General features: G+C 38.6%; 2 long non-coding RNA genes across 2 annotated transcripts in view; both read left to right on the plus strand.

The window, feature by feature from the left end:
- The window catches only part of LOC137095887 (uncharacterized), a 46173-nt gene extending 25094 nt beyond the window's left edge, over window positions 1–21079 (plus strand). Inside the window, exon 3 of the long non-coding RNA XR_010909035.1 lies at window positions 20968–21079. This is a non-coding gene — a long non-coding RNA (uncharacterized lncRNA). The remainder of the gene's footprint in view (window positions 1–20967) is intronic.
- A 568-nt stretch (window positions 21080–21647) lies between these two features.
- On the plus strand, window positions 21648–24618 carry LOC137095888 (uncharacterized). The gene is made up of 2 exons (XR_010909036.1): window positions 21648–21865; window positions 23767–24618. It is a non-coding gene; the product is annotated as an uncharacterized lncRNA (long non-coding RNA).
- The last annotated feature ends 761 nt before the right edge of the window (window positions 24619–25379 follow it).

Here is a 25379-nt window from a genome sequence, read left to right on the forward strand (position 1 = left end):
ACGAGTTGGGTCAAATAAGGGTTTTAAAGCTCTCCATCAAAGTTAGGAAGTCTTAGCGAGGCACCTAAGGCACTTTATAGAAGTAGAGTGTACTCTGGCAAAGATCATCAAACAAATGGTAAATTCAGGTGTCTGTCCGGTAAGGATGGAAATATATATATATAATCTAGAAGCAAAGCCTTTCATTCATTACTGAGCCAGGCTGTAAGTCTTAAATATAGCACCTCAGTTTAATTTATGGCAATAATATTCACAATGACTCTTTATTACTTCTGACTAGAAGATCACTCATAACACTGTAAAACAGGAAAACATTACATGAGTCAGACTGTACAGGATGTTTAAAAACTCCCGGCTTCCCCAGGCTTCTTTTGTATATTGTAGAGAAATTATCTTTAGCTTTGATGGGGTAGGGAAAACGTACAGAAAATAAGGTTCAAGAAGAGAGGAGGATCCACCTGTGAAAAGAAAGGATTCTTAGCTGTGTGAATTGCAACTTTCCTGATTTACCTTAATGATAGAAAGAAAAATATGGCCAGAAGAAGTGAATGAAAGAGAAGGGGGAATTGATATCTACTATTAAATTGCAGAGCTTCCAGTAGTCTGTTACCACAGCTGTGTCAATAATTTTGGAGGAGGGAGTCAAGAAAAAGTATCCTTTGGCTATGTTGGAAAGCTGGGGGAGTTGTGTTTAATCTGTAACCCTTCAATTTCTATTTTTCAAAGGAAAGGTAGAAGAAAAACTTCAATGAAAATCTTTCTTTAAAATATGAGCAGCTCATTCTTCAGTACTGACACAGGTACTGCAAAGACTGCATTTTATTTTACAGAACTTCCTCATTGATTCTGAAATAGTAACAAGGTTTGCATCTATATATATCTATGCTCATCTTTTTGCTCAGAACTAGAGGTATAAGCAGGACAGAGTAGACAAGCACAACATAAAAGGAGATGGCAAAGAAAAGGTTAATTCACACTTAGAAACAGCTGTTTCGTATTTTTCCTTTTTAAAAGAGATGGACTGAAATTGCTCAGAATGTTTTCTATTTAGATATTAGGAAATTTCTTTTGTGAATTCCAAAGAAAATTGGTAATTTCCCCCAGCATGGAGTGTTTCAGAGACAACTCTGGACTCAAGATGAACATTGTTCAATAGTATTTTACTATCACTGAAGGACACGAGTCTCTGGGCTGTATAGATTTTGGCCCAGAGACATAAGGAGCAGTTCCAAATGGAAAGGGTAGGCCATAAAATGGACATACTGCCACATTGCAAACACAGCCAAGCTTGTATTGGACAGGGCAAAAGTGTTGGGTAGGTGTGGCCTTGCTTATCTTTAAAAATTGAGTAAATATTTTATTTAAATTATTGACAAATTTGCTAATATGGATCCAGAATGATATAATTGGGGGGGGGGGGGGGGGATAAAATCCTGTTCAGAGGAAGGCACAAACCTTGGAAACAGTGGATTCACAGCTAGTACCAGGCACCCATCATCCTTTTCAAAACTTAATGATTCCTTTGGTTACCAGGAAAACCATTGGTAGTAGCTGTGTATACTTTAATTCCTCACAGAAGCAGTAAGAGTAGTTCAACAGGAGGTTCTCTTTATCTACAGACTGGGGAAGGGGAATCTCTTTCAGATTCTAACCTAGGCTGTTGGCCAAGTTACTGGATCTTCAAGTTAACTGTCCAAATTATGTATCCCATATTTGGACTCACCAAGCATTATGAAAGGAAAAACATAGGATCTGTATTAATATATCTGGCAGGCACTGCAAACTATAAAGTCAATTAGGAAAAAGAGCACAGAATATACTCTTATATAGACTCAGATTACTGGTCCAAAATATCCACTGGTGTTTGCTTCTAGAACCCACCCCGCTCCCAAAAAAAAAATCCCTGGATACCAAAATCTAGATATAGAAGTCTCATCCTATACAATAGCATAGTAAATGGTGTCAATACTGGCATAATCACTGGTTTTTTTAAAGGTTTTTTTTTTTGGGGGGGGGGGGGCGGTCAAGCTGTGAATGGTTGAATCCACAGATATAGAACCCATGTATATAGAAGGCGAATACATTTTAAATATTTCTTGGAAATTGATACTGGAGTGAAGATGACATGACATGAATTTCAGTCGAAACTGAAAGCAACAGCTGGTGTTCCACAACTTTTCCCCCACTAAGTATAGCTTTAAAGAAACTATATAGGTGATGGCATAACATGAAATAGCTTGAAGTCTATGAAATTTGAATCAAGAAATGGGGGGTGATGGGGAAGAACTGATAAGGGGGAAAGAAAGAGAGCAGAAAGAAGAATATCAATAGCAACAATTGTGCGTTCAATTTGAATATAATGTTGCCAGGGCATGTTTTTGCAGAAAAAATTGACTAATCATTTGACTAATTTTTACTTCCTTCCTTTACATGACAGCATTTTCATTTATTCTATTCAAGTATTCTAAATATGTGAACATGTGATTTGTGGGAAGATGGGCACATAAGCTAGTCCCATCCAAAGTAGCACGCAGGGAGGGTTCATCTCACATGTAGTGAAGGGATGATTTCTAAATCAGGCAATGTTTCTGATGTAGGGAACCTTCCCTTGAAACTTGGAACTCAAGAAAATCAAGGTGGCAATTGGTTGAAGAGCCTCCACAGTAAAGAGAAATTCTTTCTTTCAGAAAGATGCACTTCTTGTGTAGATAACAACAGAAACCAATGAACAGCAGGCAGGGCTTGTATGTATATCTCTCCATCCATCCCTTCACACATTTACAGTAACCCTATTAAGAGTGCCTGATTTGCTTTTCATGCCCACCACCAAGGTGTTGGATTTGGAAACTAATGAGGGCAATTGTGCAAATAGTACACCTCTGTACATATAAAATCAAATTCAAAAAAGGCTCACACACAGGTGATCCATTGTGGGACCGTCATGGAGTTAAGAAGAAGAAACATCTACAAAAGTAAAAGTTCTATCAAGAATGTTAGCCTCAAATAATTTTTGAAAATGAATACTAAGTGACAGGTTTTGGTGGTTCGACAATATAGTAAAATGTAATGATATAACCCTGGATTCCGGAATCCTACCAGCGGAGTTCTTCTTACAGGATGTGCTATGTTTGTAGAAGGAGAAAGAGATGAATATACCTTTTCCCACAAAGTTTCTGCCACTGAATCAACGTGTCTGTGAAGGTTTATTTTTGTTTGGAAAAGAAAGTATATTTTATTTATCCTCCACAGAAAATTTCTCAAGGGATTACATTTATGAAAATAAAAACATATTATTTATTCAGGCAAAAATCAAGCCAAAAGCAGAAATATTTTTTTAGCTGTTTTGATTTGAAGGGAGGGAAAATAAAACACCATGCCTTACTGGAATTGCTTCCATTTTTATTGCAGGTTTTTAAGGGGAGAGAGGTATTCTGGGTATATTAGATTTCATATTAATATACAATAAAGATTTTCTTTTTTTCTTTTCCACAAAATATGCAATAAATAAAGTTGTTTAAAATTAACAACAATGATTATGGTTCTTTGAGCAAATACATGAACAAAACCACTGGAATTAAAAGCAATATAAAGTTTGAAAAGATGGAGATAGTCTACAAGATCATTATTTTTCAAACACTACAAAGCACAACCTTTCCAGGTAGATATATTTTTATCCTGGGAAAATAATGTTCAATCCCAACTATTCTCAGCAAGATACTACAAAATCGAATGTGTGAAAAAACTAAATTTGTGTTAAGGGAGTGTAGCTAAAAAGGATGAGTGAAATGCCAAATCAAATAAAAAGCAAATGCTGGGAAAAGCAAACACTCAGATTATATGGAAAATTACAGATCATCCAAAGAATTACTCTGCATTTTTCCTTGTTTCTGAATGCTTTGCAAGTTTCAAATGTCTTTGTGAAATCTTTCCCTTCTTCATGTGGAATTCTTGACTCAGCCTTAACTATCCACCACAAAACCATTAATCTTGGGTGTGTGTTCACATTCCCATGCAACACATTCATATTTCTTCTAAACTAGTGACTGAATTGAGTGTTGTAGATGGTTTTATGCACAGCTGGTTGAATGTCAACATTCCATGCTATGCAATTCTCGTGCCATTTAATGAGTTTTATGGCTTAAAAGGCCCTTCATTTGTTCACATGGATTTTGCAGATGAGTGCTGCCATGCCCATTCACCCTTGTCCACTGAAGTAATTTCAAAAATCATTAGTGAATATATTACTCCACACTGGCATCAAATGCTGTATCATCAGGAACCTGATGGGGCCCACAGCTCAACCTAGAGCACCTTGGCTTTCTGTCTTTTCCTCCAACAGGATATTCCTACATGTTTATCTTTCCATACTCACTTGCCAAAAGGGAAGGAGATGGACCATGCAATTGAAGGTGTCAATAACACCAGTTTTCCAAAATCCTGGGAGAACAATACAGCAACAAAGACTTTTCTTGGGGTCAGAAAAGTGAAAGAATTCGTGCTGTGAAGAATTCCAAGGTGGCAATTATAATATTAGTGGGGTCTGTCTCGGTCAAATAGGAACAAGTTGGAATGTTTGTAGCGCAACATCCTATTCTAAAAGTGAATATCTCCTCTTATTCTACCCCTTCTTTTCATTTTAAATTCTTTCTTTCCAGTTTCCTTATTTCATGGTAGGCCCCGAGTCCCTACAGGGAGAGGGGGCAGGATACGAGTAAAGTTTTGATTGAATTTTGATTGGTTGATAGGCTTGCCATCCCACTTTAAATAATTTGCATGAGAGACTTTGAGAGATGATGATGATGATGATGACAATAATAATATAAATGAAAAAATCTATCACTTCCAGACTCATCCTTTAAATAATGAGAGAGTATTTATATTGTAATCCCCTCTTCATGAAATCATAACTTGAATGTGGTAAAAAAAAAAAGGAAGGGAAGGGGGATGCCTGAAAATTTGACAGTTCAGTTATCACAGTGGGAACTCCTCCAATAAAAGAAAAAGATGAATCAAGATGCATGGATGCTTGATAGTGTCTTGATGCTCCTCACAAAGACTGCTGAAATCCTATGGAGAATCTACAAAGCTTTCCTTAACTAATTGATGTGTGATAATAGATTCAGGGAAAAGAGATCAATAACATCATCAGTTTTGAAGACAGTGGGTTGCTTTTCTTCTCAGTCTTTGGTTAGGATCCACAAAGACCTCTGCTATTTCCAGTCACAATGATGTGAATGTAAAGTTCAGGATCTGACTGTCAAGTTGGCATTTCTAAAAGTAATTATGTCATAATATCTGAGGTGCTCTTTCTATTTTCTTCAAAGGCCTTGAGAGCATATGGCTCCAAGAGCATACTAAATTCTGATCTAGAAAATAAGCTTAGTTTTTGAGTGATTGTTGCCTTCAGCTTTGGCTATGTAAAGCTTTCTGTTATACTAGGAGGTGCATGAAGTTTATCTGTATTAATTTTAAATAGATTTATTGGGTGTTAACCTCTCCCAAATGGTTGCCGTATATTCACTGATGAAAATGCTTTTTTATGCTGTACAGTGCATCACTGTCTTCTAACCAAGGACTTTGCACTAGAAAAAAAACAAATAAAAATCTTTAGAAATAACAGCATTTGGGGAATGACTTGTAAGAAATCGTTAAAATATTACTGTTGTTGTTTTTTTGTTTGGGGCACAAGGGAAAACAGACAAAGTTTGCCTCTTAAACAGCTGGCAACTCCCTCCTCCCCCCAAAAAACCCTCTTCATATTTCCACAATAAAATGAAGAGTTATGTTTTTAATTTAGTCTCCTTTTTTGCACTTCTGTTTCAAAATAATAAATTCTTGCGATCCTGCCTGCTGAAGTTATGCATGAAATGATAGCAATAAGTGGAAACAGTTTACTGAAAGTTGCACTGCATTGGCAACAGGAAGCAATGTGGTTCTAAAAGAAGCTTTGGCGTCAAACTCTTGGATTCAAACAGGATGGAATGATGCCCAAACTGCAATCAAGTTTTTCCAACAGATTTATATGTACTTGTTGAAACAAAATACTAAACACTGCCATTGTTGGATTGTTTCCATCTTAAGGCCAAACTTACTATTTACCTAGCTCTGTTTGACTTGTATATGAGAAATGAGGCTTCCAATCCAAAAAGAATGGATTAGATGACAAAGGTCTACATATAATCTATTTTTTTTGTAGGTAACCTCCAGATAAATAAATGGATTCCATTTCACCATACTGTACTTCCTTTATCTTGGATTGCCCCCAATATGGATCAAGAGCTTGCATCAGGATACATACATGTATTTCAACGACATATTCACAGCATATCCTCCAGCACTCCCAGTTCATTCACCTTGTTATCCCATTTTAGCCGCTTTTAAAATGTCTCAGTTTCTCTCTCCTCCTCTCACTTTCCCCTTTCATTTTCAGAAGGTTCCAATTTCTGAAAATTTAGTTCACAGTGCTAAAGTAATTGGCACACAATTAACTCAGCAAGCAAAGAGGAAGGGATATATGACATCTTTTTTCTTCTTCTAGTAGACTCAGCCAAATGCAAATGTCACAGCCTGTCCTAGTATGGCTGTTCTCTGTTTTAATAATGTTTGCCATCTTGACCACACACTGATGTTGTTTGGCCCAAAATTAAACTGTGAATTGTTGGAAGACAAACATCTCCTCTGAATGCATCTTGTGAGCAGTGCAGTCCCCTGCAACATAACCATTTCTGTAATGTTGGAGAGGGTCAGTGGAAACTCAGATCAAGGCAAAAATGGTAATGGATTATAGTATGGAGATACTTCAATCTGTCTTTTTTACCCTGTGAAATTGTTTAATAGTTTTAGCTTACCAAAATCATTTTATCATTCACACTTTTTAAAATTTGTCAAATCAATTTTATTGTCTGCAACTCTGGGATTTCTGTTCTGTGGAATATGCTGCCTCAGAGCATGGTGGAATCTGTCTCTGGATGTTTTGAAGCATAGGATGGATTGCCATTTGTTGGGAGTGCTTTGATTTAAGAGTATTTTCCTGCATGGCAGGGGATTACATTGATTGACCCTTGTGGTCTCTTCCAACTATATTATTCTGTGACTAAGAGCTAGCTTTTATCAATGACTATGAAATACGTAACGAGCCAAACATATATATTTGGGGTTAAACAAGGGTCACTTTATTTGAACTATAATCCTATTTATGTTATACCTGGATGAAAAAAGAGAGACAGCAGGTGAAGTGGGTCTGCCTGAAGCTTGGTGTCTGTCTATGACCACCTCCTTATCCTCCCATGGGCAAAACACTTGGCCCTGCAGTGGAGCCTAATTCTATTGTTAACTTATGACAGCTGATCTTTATCTGGGAGTATAACCCAGGGCCCTTCCTCTCAAGGCCATCCCCAAACATAGGCAATTGTACAACCTCACAAGCTGCCAGACAATTCTGGAGTGCCATTCTTTAAAAAGGTGCCAAGATGTGCACTGAGCCCTGTTATTCTCCCCTAAATCCTATCCCTAACAAAGGGCACCAGGCTGGCCAAAACAGCCTTCAACATTTCTTCTAGTTATTCGGGAATCACATTTTTCCCACTACCAACAAATGGACCCCATCTGCTCTGTATAGCATGGGCAGATGTAAAACTATGAAGAGATGGAAAATAAAATAACTAGAATTTTGTCTCAAAGCATCCCAGATCTTGTTATTTACCAAGTCAGTTTTACATGGGGTCCCCAGTGACTTGCATTATGGTGACTTCTTGCTTGGTTACATTGTCACACACTCTCTCTTTTATCTTTCTAATTTGCAACCATTTTTAATTTCCTCTCTTTCCTCCATAAAACCACACATTTGCTTATTAATGAGGAATCAGTAAATAAAGCAACCTTTGTGTATTTTACAAAGAATAGTTGGCATATTTATTTTCACACATAGATCCTTTTGTGTATGGTTGCGCAACTGGATGTTGTTCAGCCAATTGATTATTCTGTTTGAGAGGCCAACATGTATCTCAGCATGGTTCCAGATAATCTGAAAGACTAAATCACCCTACATGAGCTGGACCAAGTTTTAAGCTCTCTTTAGAAGTCATTATCTTGGTCCCACCACCATCATAAGTCTGTTTGGCAAGGATGCAGGAGAGAACCTTCACTAGCTTACCCCAGACCGTGGTATTCTTTCCAGAGGAGATCTGACAAACCTCCTACCTGCTTTCTGTCTATTTAGGCAAGCATTTTTCATCGTATGTAAGCAAGGTATTTGAAAATAACACACTGAATTTTAGCTGCATTCTTTCAGTTGTATTTTAAATCTATTTTAGACTGCTTAACCATGTGCTTTTTTTAAAAAAAAAGGTTTATTGTTTTTTTAATTTTTGTAGAACAAAATTTTAGCTAAATTTGTATTTTCAGTTCTGTAAGCTGTTTTGAATCTCATGCCAGGAGGTATAAACTGAATAAACAAGTGAATCACACACATTCCCCAAGTATTCTGTCTATACTGAAGGCATATTACATCTGGAGAGTACTACTGTTCCACTTCTTAACCTAAAGGCATCCACCTCACTCCTCTAGTAAATTTGTATTTTACTAAATGTCTGTCAGTCTCTCTCAACATTTCTTAAGTATCTTATGTGCATAAAACCCAAACATTTATCAGGATTTTTTGTCAAAGAAGGAAGAAAGCAAAAATTACATTATTATAAAGTGAATGGAAACATACTCTCCAACTGTCCCAATCTGTCCCCATTTCTCTTTTCTTCTCCCAGTTTCCTCCATTTGTTCTTTGCTTACTTCAGTGGTTACAAAATGAGTTCAGTCCTTAAGTAGTTTATATTCAGTTAACTCAAAAAAGGGAAAAGGAAAGGAAAAGAGGAATAGGGTAGCTCATGCAAAAGCAAGCTGCTGCAATCTCTCCCAGCTTATATATTCTTCCTCACTAATAACTTTTGACATCCTGTCCGCAGTCTGATATGGCATGCATTGTCCACCATGTCTCAGTTGCCATCACTGAAATGTTGGCAGCTATGTGGGAGGTTTTATCTGTTTTGCCATGAGACAAATAAAGCATCATTTTTCATCCTTTGCTTACGTTCAGGTAGGTGAATGAGACCTATTTTTTCATGTTGCAGATATGGAGTTCTTATTGTTATATATGGTGGGAGATTAATCATTTTCCATTTGGGTTTTTCAAAGAAATAAAATGGTATTACTGATGGAATACAAATATAGCTGTCCATCTAAGCACCCACTGAAAATTCATATGTCTATGGAGACCTGTGGTGGTAAATAGGAATTTCAACTTTGCTTTGTTTTCATTTTAGTTTTGTTTTTCGGTGTTTACCCAATTAAAAATTCTTAACATCTGTTAACATTTCCCAGCTTAAAACCACCCAGGTCTCTGTATAATAACTTTCCATCTGTCTATTTGTCTGCAAGGTACTAGAAGTTAACAGATGTGTGCAACCTATGTTGTATTTCCACCTCTGAATTCTCAATACATTAGGTTAGGTATTATTAAGAATAAAATATTTTTTAAATTTATAGTCTTATAGTAAAGGGAAGGCTTAACTTCCAAGATAATTCTTGAGCAGTATGTACAACATACTTAGGCATGTTAGTATTAATAACTTAGGTTAGGTAGTATTAGAAGGGGTTTTCCTTAGTTTTAGTTATTAAGTTAACAATGCACACCTTGTCTTTGTACATCTTGTACAAAAACGAGAGCGTTACGTTTCCCAATGCATCCTGTGTGATTTGCAACTCCAATTTTGTTAATGTATTTTAAAGCTGAATATTACTGGCATCAAATTTTAAGAGCGTTCTTTAGTTCCAACCACATCCCATATTCCTATTTGTAATTAGCCCACATAGGATGAATAAAGAGATCACTCTTTAAAAAACTACTGATTTTACATTACAGAAGTGTCTACAAATATAACAATCTGCAAGAAAACAAGAAAATGAGAAAATATGTTTAGAACAATAAATGGGATGGGGTCATTGCCAGCCATTTCAATGTCATTTTTTGCTATGAACATGCCAACTGAAGCTGAAAACAAGAGACATAAGCAGGTAATTAATGTTAGAAACAACAATAACTGGGGGGAGGATGACTTTAAAATGACATTTCAAGTCTGTTTAGAAAGGAGGGACATGAAAGAAAGGACAACACACTAGCCCTGTTTTCTCTGTCATAAGTGCTGGTTGCCCTTCACAGATGGATGTCCATTTTTTTAACATAAGACAGCCTGAAACAGATGGTCTCCACACTATTGTGAATGCTGGAAGAAGAGTGTGTTATGAAAAAAATAACATAGAATTACCCCCCTGAAAAGACAATATTGCTGTTAAAAGAGGAAATCAGGAAAAAAGTGGAAGAATGCATTGCAAGGAGACAGACTCAGTCAAGGAAATTACAGCCCAGAATTAATGTCTTCGGATGCTTTCTTAGTTATAGGGTCATCATATATCAAAGCTGACTTAATGGAAAATTACCAACAACCACAACCCAAATTTTCAACAATACTAGTGGGTGATGATTGAAGGTTATTATTTCTAAACTTTTGCAAGACTACAGATGTGTCCTTTTGTTTGTTTGGGAGAATGAAAACACACACACATACACACACACACATTTTTGTCATTGAGTGTTACGCCTTTGACATAGCAATGTGTTTTTGAACAGTTAAAATGAATCACTAGGAAGCAGAAAGAGAAAACCAATAAGTGATCATGCAGAATGTTATAGGAATATAAGAACAACACTCCTGGATCAGACAAAGGTGTATGTAGTAAAGCATTCCACTTCCTAGGCATACTTAATTTGGTATCTAATAGGCTTGTGCATTTCAACTGAACTTTGAGCCATTGCTGCTATCCAGATTCTGGGGGGCCTGCGGATACATTTTGCGTGCCTCCCAAAAATGGGCGGCTGCCCAAATGTGACTAGATCCAACCCATTGGTGGCAATAGGGGGGGCTTCATGGACTTCCCTTCTCATCATTTTAGGGCTATCAGGATTAAAGTGGCTACACTTGGAGGACACATCTACCACTGCTGGCTCACCAAGTTTCATAACATTTGGGTCATCCCCTGATTTTTAGGAATTTATTTTCTTTCTAGAAAATAAAATCCCTTTTAAAAATATACTAAAAGGTATCCCCTGCTGGCCTTATCCTGTAACCTTTCCAGGAGCAGCAGCAGGGAACCATTCCTTCCTGCCAAATATCTAAGATGCACTTCCACATCACCCAGCACACTATTTATCTATTATTTATTTATTACACTTTTTAGTAATAAAAAACCAGCACAAACTTCTCTCAAAGCTTTTGCAATTTGCCTTTCTTGTTCTCACAACATTCTGGAAGAGACCAGCAGCCCACCATCCGCAAGCAAGCAAGCAACCAAGTATGCCCCCCTTCAGGTTAGGCAGGCAGGTGGCCAGCAACTAGAGATAATGGGGACTGGGGCTGCTGGCTATGGCTGGATGCAGCTGGATGATTGCCTGCACCCACCCCTTAAGTTAACCACAGCTCTCCAAACAAGGGAAAGGTAGCAACAGGTGATGGGACACAGTGTGCTGGGATGGGTGCATGTCTTAGCCAGACTGGCAGTGAGCCACTCCACCCCACAAAGAACAAACCACAAGTCCCCTAAAGAAGGAAAGAAGAAAGAGGGGTGGAGGACACCTCCACAACGGCCAGGGGTCAGGGGTGGAGTGGTTGGTTGGTCACCACCCCGCCCCACAAAGAACAAATTAATCCCCTAAAGAAGGAAAGGGGAGGGAGGAGGGTGGAGGACTTGGCTCACTTAAGTTACCACAGCTCTCCAAACAAGGGAAAGGTAGCAGCAGGTGACCCCAGAGACAAAGAACAAATCAAGGCAAAGGAGGAAACCCCAGGACTTCTGGAGGAATGAAGAGGAAGGAGGAGACCCCTAAGATGGCCGGAGGTCAGGGATGGAGTGGTTGCTTGGCTGGCCACCACCCCCCAAAAAATAATTCCCTAAACAAGGAAAGGGGAGGGATGGGAAAGGAGGAGACCCCCAGTATGAATGGGGGTCAGGGATAGAGTGGTTGGTTGGCTGGCCACCACCCCTCCCCACAAAGAACAAATCAATCCCCTAAAGAAAGAATAGGGAGGGAGGGGGTGGATGACCCAGCTGACTTAAGTTACCACAGCTCTCTAAACAAGGGAAAGGTAGAAGCAGGTGACCTCTAGAGACAAAAAGCAAACCTAGGTTGCTATGAGTTTTCTGGGCTGTATGGCCATGTTCCAGAAGCATACTCTGCTGACATTTTGCCCACATCTGTGGCAGGCATCCTCAGAGGTTGTGAGGTCTGTTGGAAACTAGGTAAGTGAAGTTTATATATCTGTGGAATTTCCAGGGTGGGAGAAAGAACTCATCTCTGTTTGAGGCAAGTGTGAATGTTGCAGTTGGCCACCTTGATTAGCATTTAATGACCTTGCAGCTTCAAAGCCTGGCTGGAAATCTAAGCAGATGAACACCAAAGAGTGTGTAAAAAGGAAAGCTCTTTATTCTGGGTAAACTAACTCTGTTCAGCTTCTAACAAACTCTCATGGGTGGGAAAGGGCCCACCACCCTTTCCTTCTCTCTGCTGCATAGTACCCTTGTTATTTTAGAAATATTTTTTTTCTCTAAGCTTCTTTAAACTTGGACTTTAAACTCAACCTTATTATCCCTTTGATTGCTCCTCCCCCCGCTCTGTTGCCTAGATAATAGTGAGGGCTGAATATCACATGATAGTGGCACAACATATCTGCAAACACAGAAAACTAGAGGTTGGCTATACTGTCAACTAACAGACATGTAGGAAACATCTCCTTTGACCTCCCCCTCATGCACTCGAGGAGAGAGAGCTGGCCATGGTGCTGGAACTTCCAGACACATATTGCAAGTCAAAGACTTCAAGTGACAGGTATTACTGGAGCAGTTTCTTATTAGATCCCTGGATGATGCAACACTTTCAAAGGGTGGTGTGATCATATGTACCAGCTAGTGCCCTTACATATGGTCCTAGCTGGTAAAGCACATACACAATGGCATAACATTCTTTTTCATGTATGAACCAACTGAACTTCCCCATTAAAGGCTTCTTGCTGAGAAACAGGACAGGGGCAGGATGTCATCTGAACACCCTTGCAACATCTCTGTCAGAAGCATCTATAGCCATTATTAATAGTTTGTCAAAGTCAGGTGACATCAGTACTAGATCTGACATAATAGCCTGTTTCAATAATTTCAATATTTATTGATACTCTGTTACAAACTTCACTGTCTTAGGCTTCTTGTAACCTGTCAGATCTGTTAGAAGAGCCACTTTTTGGCTATAGCTGAATACCCATTTTTATAGTATCCAATGAAGCCAAGGAACAACTGAACCTGGTTCTTGGACCAAGTAGTCTGTCAGATGTGAATAGCTTCCATTTCCTCTTGCAAAGGAGTGATAATCCCTCGGCTTATGTCTTAGAGTATTAAAACTCTTAATAATTGTACTTTGATATTATCTGGTCGAGTTCTCAAATAGATACTGACTCGCAGGCATGACCATTGATTAAATTGGAAACATGAGCATGTATGCTTTTCCTACCCTATATAGTGAACCACAAAATAAAACACAGGGAGCAAAAGATGTACCCTGGAGTTGCCTGATATGAAATCCCTATTCAGTTATTTTAATTTCAGCATGCATGTTGAATGAGCTCCAAAAGAAAACCCAGGTTAAAATAGCAACCCAGTTTTTTGTTTTCTTTCTCTACCTAGTACTTAGCTATTGTAAAATTCCTATTATTACTCTTAATTACCTCAGTCAGTGGATACTGGCAGTGCTATTATTTGGCATTGTTAAACTAGAGGTCATCTGTTTGCCCTGCTGCATTGCCCTAGGGATAAATAAAATTAATTGCCTTTTTCTAGACTGTTGCCAAAGATTCAGTGGAGTGGAATATTATCCACCTGAATGTTTATCATTACAAAAACTATGTAAAATAACACGGCAGCATAATTCCAGGGAAACACGTAGCAGTACTTCTTACACTTCAGATAAGTTCTCCAGATACTTTTGACTTCAGCTCCCAAAGTTCCAGAAAGTGTGACCACTGGTCAAAATTCTGGGAGTTGGAGTATTAAAAGTCTGATTTCAGATATTCTGTAAAATTCATGGAAGGTGCTTTCGGTTTTCTTTTTTTTCACGGTGATCTTTGTAGAAATTAAATACAGGGATATCTATGCATTTGGGCTCTCTGCGAACTTTTACTGGTGAATCAGCATGTTTACCACCTTTTTGTCTTTAGGAACTTCATCATCATTACATTCAGCTGGAGAAAATGAGGGAAAGCAGGGGGAAAGGGTGGAGTTTCATGGGATTATGTCTTCAAATTAAATGGATGATTTTCCTACTCTCATCACAGCTTCTCCTTTTCTCCAATATATATATATATATATATATATATATATATATATATATAATCACCCCATCATAGAAACTGGCTTTAAATTAACCCTGATTGCAACCTAGAATCTCCTAGCTAACATGGCCTCTTGCAATGTTGGTCTCTAGATTTTTGCCTTGTTCAATAAAGGAAATTCTATATACAAAGAGTCCTCAATATCCACTGGTTTGGATTCAAGGATCCTGACAGAGCCAGCCTCTGCTGAAAAACTTTCTTATTCTTATGTTTGGTTTTAATATAAATGTTTATTGTATTGTATGTTTACATTTTGGCATCAAATTGCTGTGTAATTTGTAACTCTGCTCTGAGTCCCCTTCGGGGTACAGAAGGATGGGATATAAATGTAGTAAATATTCAAATGCATATGTCACTGAACAGAATGAGAACCTTCTCCAAGATGGCATCAATGCCAGAGAGGTTTTGAGACTCCTCCCTCGTAGAATACTCAATCATCACCAAACTGGCACACAAGATGTTCTGGTGTGCCATCTGGACATAATCTGGCATCCGGAGAACCAGGAGATCCAAGGGATCATATCATTGATAAATTAAGGTAAAGGATAGGCCCTGTGAGTCTCTGGGGATACCATCACTGCAAAGTATTGGAACCTAGTCCAGGGATGCATTGATTCTGTGTTTCTGCATGAAAGGGGATTGGATTGGGTGGTCCTTGTGGTTTCTTCCAACTCAAGGTTTCTAGTATTCTAAGCAGCAATATTGGAAACCACCATTTTTCCATCAATTAAAAAGTGTGCTCCAACAATGGTTTAAATGCAAAGCAGCAACAGGAAAGATACAGCACCATGTAATATTACCAGCTACCTACACTAGCTTCATGTAATTGCTATTTAGCAGTCTCATATGATAGAGTCCTGCAAGTTGTTTAAGGCACTTTAAGATTTAGAAGCTGAAGATTTTTTTAAAAAATAATCTTTATTGAGAATTTTCCATAAAAACAGCTAAAAACAATTAAGAAAAGATAGAAAAGGTGAGAGAAAGAAAGCTATAAGGATATATAAGCAGATAAGCAGATAGACAGACAGACAGACAGACAGATAGATAGATAGATGATAGATAGATAAAAATTAATCAGAGAGAAAATAATGTGTCCGAGAGACAGAGTAGAGAATAGAGAATAAAGAAGTTGAAGAAATTAAGGCATTTCAAAATTAGCTGACTCTGATACTTTTGGACCTCAGAATCTGATGCATAGGCCTACTCTGCATTTGGTGCATGACAAATTCATGGTCTATTTCTTGGATTTTTTTCTAAATATTTTTGAGTTGTGATTGGTTGAATCCCTGGGTACAGAATTTCTGGATGGGTGTGTGTGACTATTATGTGTAAATTGCAGATCAACTTAAATGCAACTCATTACGTGCCATTTTAAAAACATAAATTCTGAACTGGAAAATGGATACACTAGATTTGGGACTGAATACATAAAACTGATACAAACTATAAACAGACTGGGTTACTGTGAGTTTTTGCCTGCCAACCCCCCAAAAGAAGACACCATACAACAGTTATGGGTTTAAAACTGGGCAACTTTATTAATTGTTACCTAATTAAATCTATAACTGAATCTCATAATCAGACTAGCATGAACGTGTAGTGAATAAAGCCGAGGTGGTGTCCCTTCCTGGCCTACCCCTCGGCTAAACAGGGCAAAGCATCCGGTTCCCAGATGACATAAACCTGGGTAACCTTTTAGCTAATAGCAACCTCCGCCCCCTTGAAGCTAGCCTGACAGGCTGTCGGCCAAGGACGCTGCCTGCCACAGTGCGAGCGGCACCCCGATAACAGCGCACATGCTCGGCAAAAATCTCCATGAGTGGGCCTCAGGGGGAGGAGACCAAAGGCCTCTCATCCCCCATCAGGCACCTTACCCTTTCACCGTGCGACAGTCCATTCTTCGGAAACGCTGGGCTAAAAGCCCCAAAAGCTGGCCCGGCAGCCTGGAAGTTTAATGCCTGCACCCTATGGGTACATAATCAAGCCGCGAGCCACAGGGGCAAGAGGCCAAAGGCCACACCGCCCCTGCAGGCCCACCCTACCGACCTGCACTGAGCGTCTGTCCTCTTCAATGTCTGGAAAAGACTGAGCTGGAGGGAGGCTATTTTGCTCCAAGCTCCGTCCCCCAAAGTAATGGCTTATTGGCCTATGCATTTTGACTAACCCTGTAGTTCCGGTCGGAACTACTTTGGGTTGCTTTTCTTCCTTGGGGGAAGGAGGCAAAGCTCTCTCGGGGAAGATGATTCAGGCTTTATGGCCATGTTCCAGTAGCATTCTCACCTGATATTTTCCTGCATCTGTGGCTGGCTTCTTCAGAACTTCTGATGTTGCCAGTAACAGATGGAGGCAAAACATTAGGAGATAATGCTACTAGAACATGGCCATATAGCCTGAAAAACTCACCACAACCCAGTCTGTTTATGATTCTGGCCATGAAAGCCTTTGACAAGACATAAGCCTTATCTGTTAATTTCTATAAAACAACTTGCCAAAATGAGACATGAAAAATAACTACAAAATGTGACTATATCTTCCATTCTTTCCCCAAATTTGCATGAACTGGGACTGAATAACCAACCATACTTTGAATTCATTTTGAAGCATTCAAGCAACTCTTCTTTTCCCAAAAGGATATAGACCTATGATGACTTTTCCCCTTTTGGTCTGCCACGCTGAACCTGTATTGCTCTTTCATTTTCTTAATAGATACCCAGAGTTTATAACTCAAAGTGAACTAACTTTATTTGGGCTGGTGGTTTAACTAGAGCTGTAGCAAAAAGTGGAAAGGAAATAAAGATAATGAGGGGTCAAAAAGGATCAGGTTAATGGGGAGGATATGCAAAATAAATTGTATTAGTTGCAATTGCTACTGAATATTTGAGATATATCTCTCTGCACATTTCTCCAGCACACATGCTCATGACATATTTTAGTTCACTGTGACCAGAATAGGCAATTCAACACAATCAAACTCTTTAGTCACATATTATCTTCTATTAGAAAGAATCAGTTGAGTTATTTCAGAGTCTGTGAAAAAATAGTAGTAACAGTTACTTCTGACGGCCCACAGCCATATAATCCAGAATATCAAGGTGGAAAATCCCACAATATCTCCTTTGAACTGGGATATCTGGGTCCACACTGCCATATATTCCAGTTCAAATGTGGGATTTTATTCAGCTGTGTGGAAGGGGCCTGAGTGTATGGAGATGTTTTCATGCTACAGTTTTTTAAAAAAAGAAAAAAAAAAGATCTCTCGCATGTAAATGAGGCAAGATGAATGTTACCTTTAAGACAAAATGAATGCAGTTCAATGCAAAAATTGAATCAAAAGAGACTTCATTTCTGTTAAATTAGTGAAAAATGCATGTTTTAAAAAATAACATTAGAGCTCTATATGGAAATTTGCCATGTCCTACTTATAGGAGGTCAACTCGAGCAAATGGGAAGGGGAAAACCAGAATGATGACCCCTCATCCCCTCATTTCTGGAGCTGGAAAAGTGTAGTGGGCCTGCCATGACACCAGCAGAACATCCCAGGCTGCAGATGTTTATCAGGAGAAAGAGGCACTTCACCTCAAATGTCATACATTAAAATGATGGGAGAAAAAGATCAAGCATCTTCCATTTTAAATATAAGTTGCTGACCTATGACCTCATCAGATGGTTGAAATTTGGAGACATACATCAGTTCCTCTTCAGTATTGCCATGGAGCCCACCAGCTCCCATCCCACAATGTACATCTTCTTCTGGTGAGGCTTCATGGTAAAATAGAGGAGAAACTGGCATACGCCACTGCCATGGCTTCCTGTGTTACATTAGGATTGATGAGGGGAAGTTGGGTGGCGGGCATTTCCTCCCATGGGATGAGATAAGGGGTAAGCTGGGCGATGCAGGACATGGGGCAACAAGGCGACAAGTTCCTTTTGCCCTTAACAGGAATCACTGGATTTGCCACGATCTATGGCAATTCCAGCAGCAAATGTGATGATGTCCCTAGTGAGACAGGGTGAGCTGTAATGGCTGGTCACAAATTAGTGTAGGCCATTCCTTGCTCCAAAACAACTTTTTCCAAAACTCAGTTCAACCCTGCCTTATATTTCCGCCTTCCTGGATCTTTTGAAATATTCTTTCTGATAGTTTCCTTCTCTACTGAGCCTTGTTTACTCCCTTTGAACTTGGGACTGTTTTAATCCTGTGCAGGTTTTAGAACCAACTTGTCCCTGCCAGCTCTTATGGACAATAGCTGTGTTTATATGGGCATACAAGGCTGTAAACAAGGCACAAGCCTCTTTGCTTCTCAGATAAACTGTGGCATAGTGATGTCTAGATATTCAGTGATCACAGTCTGCACAGTCACTCCATATAGCAGAAGACAAAAGTTTCAGTGGCTCTTTTGACTGAAATCAATCAAAATCAGCTGATAGAAGCACTGGAACTTCACCAGTGCTGTGGGTAAAAACTGATGTGGATTCCATGGGTTCTGTCAGTGTATGATTTATGTATGATGTGTGTTTAAATGTAATTTTATGTAATAGGATTGTGATTGTAAAAGGATTGTATTGCCAGAATATATTTTTACTCAAAAGGGTTAAACAGCAGAGTTAGCAAGCTGTGAAGATGTGACCCTGAGTTCTTGCCTTGAGAGATTAGGGAGTGTACAGAGATAACTCTCTTCAGCTACAGTTTGTGTATTGGTTCTAATCTCTTTTGGTTTGTTCTTCGTGTCTGTCTGCTGATCGTGTATGGTGTGTTGTTTGAGCTGCTTTAGTAAAGCTGAAAACCTGCTTTTACCGGAGACTCCAGAGTCCATTATTCTGAGCTTCAAAAGCTTCTGCTATACTCAGCTAACGCCAACAGGTTTAACAGCTAATTAGCAGCTAATTGGATGGCCACCATGCTGCACCTCTATTCTGCTTTGGTCAGACTTCACCTAGAATACTGTGTCCAATTCTAGACACCACAATTCAATAAGTGATATTGACAAGCTGGAGCATGTTTAGAGGAGGATGACTACAACAATAAAATTTTGGAGACCATGGCTTATGAGAAGCAGCTGAAAGAAATAAGTATGTTTAGCCTGCAGAAGAGAAGGTTGAGAGGAGACCTGATAGCCATGTTGAAATATTTGAAAGGATATCATGAGAAAAGGGGAGCAGGCTTGTTTTCTGCTGCCCTGGAGTCTAGGGCCTGGAGAAATGAGTTCAATGAGATGCCACCTGAACAGTAAGAAGAACATCCTGATGTAAGAGTGATTCAACAGTGGAACTCTCTCCCTCAGAGTGTGGTGGAGGCTCCTTCATTAGAGGCTTTTAAGCAGAGGCTGGATAGCCATCTCTGGGGTGTTTTGATTGGCTTTTTCCTTCATGCCAGAGGGTTGGACTGGATGATCCTTGTGGTCCCTTCAAACTCTATTATTCTATCATACAGCAGTGCTGGGCTAGACAGGCCAATGACCACACTTTATTATAAGGTGGCTTTCCATATTCTGTTCTCTTAAATATATCTTTAAAAAGATACAATGAACAGATACTTGTGAACATTGTCATAGTACTTGTCACAATTATTTCCTTGGTTTGATTTTCTAATTCATTATTGTTTGTGCACATATGCACCAAGAATGTTATAGAATCATCATGGTGTCTTCAGAAATTTAAAAATTACTATCATTTCACTTCTTAATCTTTTCATCTCTAAACACTTCACATTAAGTTGTGGATTAACCATGAATTGTGGTGAATCCATCGAGGCCCATCGGGGTGTGTGGTGAACCCATCACCCCATGCCCTGCATCACTCTGACCTCATCCCATGGGGGGAAGCATCCATCACCCAGGTTCCCTCAGTTGATTCCTATGCACGAGATTCACATAGTTTGGTGAACTCTTATGTTAAAAAAATTGAAATGAAATTCTCATCTGTACGTAAACTGCTTTTGAAGATACAGGGCTCTGAGAGAAGATCTATGAAGCCTTGTTCACATTCCTATCAAACATCCCATAACATCTTTGGTGCACAAGAAATTCACAGCTATTCACATGACAATTTCTCACATCTGTCATTTGTGAGAAACAACATCTTCAGATGGGGACAAACATATTCCCATCAATACTTCTTTAACTACTAGAAACTCTCATGGGGTAGAGCATGGCAAAGTTACTTTTTTAGATAAAAACTTCCATAGTGTCTTGGGGATTTTGGGGATCTATTGTTGACAAAGTAACTTTTTAAAGTTCTGTTTTGGATTACCTTTCATAAATAAGAGGCTGAACTTTGTGGACAAAACATTTTTTTCTCCAAGGAGTTTCTTTTCTCAAGGGGACATTCCTTCCTTGTTCTACCATACTAAAAGATACTCCTAGGAAAGGCAAGAAAAATGACCTTTCTGAATAGAATGTATAAATGCAGTATGGTAGCATTAACCATTATGTGAAGATGAAAATACCAACCAAAGCTATGACTAAATAATATTTTGTTTTCTTTATAGCTATTTATCATGCATCTGAGCAGGCATGCAAAACTACACCCCCAAAGAAGATTAATTATTATTACTTTACTTCCCTAATTTTTCAATGGCCTGCCGTACAGGATGATGGAAACATGAGAAAATTCTATATTTTTTACTTTCCTCATAGGTATGAATCAAATATGCCAAGCCTGGACTGCTATGCATTTATTATTCATATAATTTTAATAGCATTGTGAAAATAAGTTATGCACTTTTTGATTAAAATTTTCTGATCCCCACAGCTAATACAGAATATATATCACAATAAACAGTAATTTAAATACACATGGCTTCATTGATGAAGAAGGTCCAAGAATTGAATAAGTTGTAATAAATATGCATAAAAGCAACTTTAAAGCTAACCTCTGTATCTGACAATACCATTTGGGAAGTACAAAGCTACTAGCCTCTGTGGAAACCTATGAGGGTTATCCGGAAAGTAAGGCTGCAAGGCATGTAGATCTTGCGGGGAATTTTCTCAGGGGATGTTGGTATCACTGCTGTGTAGCGGGAAGCCAGCGGATGTGAATGAGCAGTGCCGGTCATCAGTAGCTCATCGAATGGCATTGTGGTGAAGGTTAGAGATTAGTGTTCTCATTCCATTTCCTCCAAGTGTGAACTTTGCGCTGTAATACGCTACTTAAATGCTAAGGACATGAATGCCATTGTGATTAATCATGAAATTGTTTCAGTTTATAGAAAGGACATAATGTCAAGACAGCATGTGACAAACAACAACGAAGTGAAAATCAAAGTTACAATGTGGCTGAAAAAAGCGGAGGGAAACTTACATGACACAGGCATCAAAAACTCATCCCACAGATGACAAAATGGTAATTATGTGGATAAATAATGTAATTCTTATGCTACAATTCATGTAAGTTTTATTAAATATATTCATTCTTTATATTTTTTTAAAAATCTTGTAACTATGCTTTCCGGATAACCCTCATCATTCCAGCCTTTATATGTGCCAAATACAGTACTTGGATGTGGTTTGTATAAAACCTTTTTGGGAACTGTTACACGACTATATGTTTAGTTTATATTAATGGCACTAGTTGTTATGCTAATCCCTTTGTACTACTGCTATTCAGATATCCAACTATTAGCTCTGTTTTGCTACTTTTACATTTGATAAGTGGCCACACTTCAGGCAAACATGCACTTTGCAAGTTAATTGGCAAAAGATGCTGGCTAGAATTCTACATACACGACTTAGTTATGTAACTCCTTTAGTTGTGTGGCTATTGCTCTAACTCCTCCAAACCTATACTTGTGGGTAGAAGCCAGACAGAGAGAAGGGAGTCTAGTCTGCTGGCAATCGAGGCACAAGCAGATGGCAATGTCACCTGCTTCTTGAGAGCCAGAGAGGCAGTGACAAGAAAGTGTGACAGGGATCCTATTTCTGATATCCATAGATCCATTGGTTGTTGGGAAGGTGATGGAAACATCATCCACCTATGTTCTGATCATCAGCAGAATGGGGTTCCTACTCTATGTACAGCCAATTCCTATTTGGGGGACAATCACATGGACCATGAATAGCAATCTGCTACAGATGCATAATTCCTTTAAATCTGCTCCTGAATTCCTGCCATTATTTTTGAAATTGACTCCAAAAGTACATCTATACTGTATAATATAATTTGACACCACTTTAACTACCAAGGCTCAGGGCTTTGGAATCTTGGGATTTGTTGTTTGGAGAGGTACCAGCACTCTTTGGCAAAGAAGGCTAAAAGCCTTGTAAAACAACTCTCACAATTCCATAGCACTGAGCCATGGGAGTTAAAATGGTATCATAATGCATTAATTCTATAATGTAGATGTATCCCCCCCAAAAAATGGAGCAACAAGACAATATGGTCAGACTCCTGTTGGTACACTACACTACTAGAGATCATGGAAACTTTCATTACTTCTTGAATTTTGTTCTTTGTGATTGGGAGATAGGCCAAAGAAGAGTATAGTTAAATGTGAAACTTTCATTTCAGAGAAGCTAATTTTATCAAATGCAGGGTCATAGTGGGCAAAATCCCATGGTTAGAGATGCCAAAGGGGGAAAAAAGGTATCTAGTGTGGATGGGATTTCATGAAGGAATAACTACTAAAGGTATAATCACAAACAATTTCATGGAAGCAGGAAAATGGGACATTTTTTTAAAAAACCATTGTGGCTATACAATAAATTAGGGAGATGTCCAAAGAAAAATGAGGATGTATAAATAACGAAAGGAAAAATAGATGTGTAGCCCATGCTTGCAGAAATAGTGTAAGAAAGGCTAAAGTTCAGAATAATCTGAGACTTCCCAGTAAGCAAGCAACAACAAAAATATAATGTTTAAATATGTTTATCGCAAGAGCGTGAGAAAGCAAATGCTGGAACAGCAACTAAGTAAGGATGGTAAAATCCTAACAGATCATAACGAATTGCAAAACTGTTCAATGCCTACTGAGTTTTTTGCTATAGCCTCTTCCCGCCCCCCTCATGAATCAGCAAGACATCAGCACTGAATTATTAGTTTAGTAGATGGTGAGAATACTGTGATTGCCATTTGTCTTGTATTCAGAAAAGTTTCCCAAGACATTTTGATTAGTAAACTGGCTTAGGACGTCCCGTCATTGTTCCTTATACAGGAGGAAGGGGGGGGGGGGGGGCGAAGCGGAGGAAAGAGGGTGGAAATGTCCTTAAGTGTGAGGACCTGACTTACCCAGGCAAGATCCGTCTTTGGGGATGGCCAGTCATCTCATGATATTTTTTCTGTCTTCTTCCAGATGTCCTTTGCTTCATGCCAATTTCTTCATTCAGAAGTTGGGGAACACTCGACTCTTGAAAATGGACTCCTCTCTCAGTCTTTGCATACTGGCAAGATAGATTCCCATGGGCAGTTACTGGAAGTGACTGTGAAGGTCCCAGTTGGAATTCATTTTGCCAGCATACTAAGAGAGTAAGAAAATGGGGGAAATTAGAGTGGGATATGGTTCTAAATATGAATTAGGTGGAAACACCATTACATGGGTCCATAATTGATTGGAAAACTGTGCTCAAATTGTTATCATATCTGGCTATCCTTCCAATTGGGAAAGCTAACTTACAGGAGGAAAGATTTTGATTGAACAGTGAAAGGTACTTCTAGACAGTGAGAGTCGTTTGGTAATGGAGCCGATTGCCAAAGGAGGTGGTGCACTTACTTTCTCTGAATATCAGCAAAAAAGACATTGGACAACTACCTGTTAGGGATGCTATGGCTGAAGATCCTCCATAGATTAGGTGTTTGGACCTGATGGCCCATATGGTGCCTTCCAAATCAATGATTCTAACCTGTAGCTACATCTCGGATGCTCTCTTATGTGTGGAAGGTTCCTTTTTAGGCTTCATAAAGAGCCATGCTCAGAGAACATGTTTGTTGCAAGTGTGTGTTAGACTGCTTGTGATTATTAGTATTACTATGCTATTGTCTTATCAACCCAGAATGAACAATCAGGATGAACACTGTACTTTTTAAAAGCCATCTGTCAAATTCAAATTTTATTATTCAAATGTGATCATGTTTGAGATCTGAATAATCACAGCCTCTTCTAGCACAAGCAGAGATGGGGTGAATAAAACTATTTTTTTTCCCCTGATCTGATCAAGAGCTACTTTTAGACCTGTAAAAGATGATCACTGATAATTTCCTTCCTAGATTTCTGAAATGATCTGATATTTTTCTTTCAACTATGATGTGCTGCTTATACAAGCCAGTTTTCATGGCCATTCAACCATATTGGGAAAGCCTAGGTGGAAATATTCTTTTAACCAACTCTAGTGTTCCTAGCTGTTTTGCTGACCTTGCTATGAGCTTAACCAGTGAAGAAGAAAGGAATCACTCATATAACCCCAACTACAGCATGAATGAAGTGACCCTGCCAACATTTAATTAAAGCAGATCACCAAAGAGTAATATACCTGTAACTTAACATGTAACATATTTAAGAAATGAATACATGCTACAATAAAATATGACTTAATCACAACCCTTTCAGTAAGTTCAATATAACATTTTCAGCAATACAATTGATTGAGTGCACAAAGCAAAAGAAAAAAAGAAGATAAATTGGATAGCGGTAACACCTACAGGTAACACTTCCTTTTAATAGATCAAATTAAAAACGGCTAATAAGATGAAAGGAAACCGCTTTCTGTGCCTCTAATTAAAATATGAAGTCATAGCCAAAAAAATAAAAAAATACACCCAAGTTGAAATAAATAAGTTTTTGATAAGGTCCCTTTGAGTTTTAACTTCATAAAGCACAAGCCATATTTTTCAGCCACTTGCATCAGTGAATTTAAGACTCATTCCTATCTGCGTAATACATTATTTGGACTCTTCATGTAGGAATAATGT

This window comes from Anolis sagrei, chromosome 1 (genome assembly GCF_037176765.1).
Source record: "Anolis sagrei isolate rAnoSag1 chromosome 1, rAnoSag1.mat, whole genome shotgun sequence".
In the NCBI taxonomy this organism is placed as follows: Eukaryota; Metazoa; Chordata; class Lepidosauria; order Squamata; family Dactyloidae; genus Anolis; species Anolis sagrei.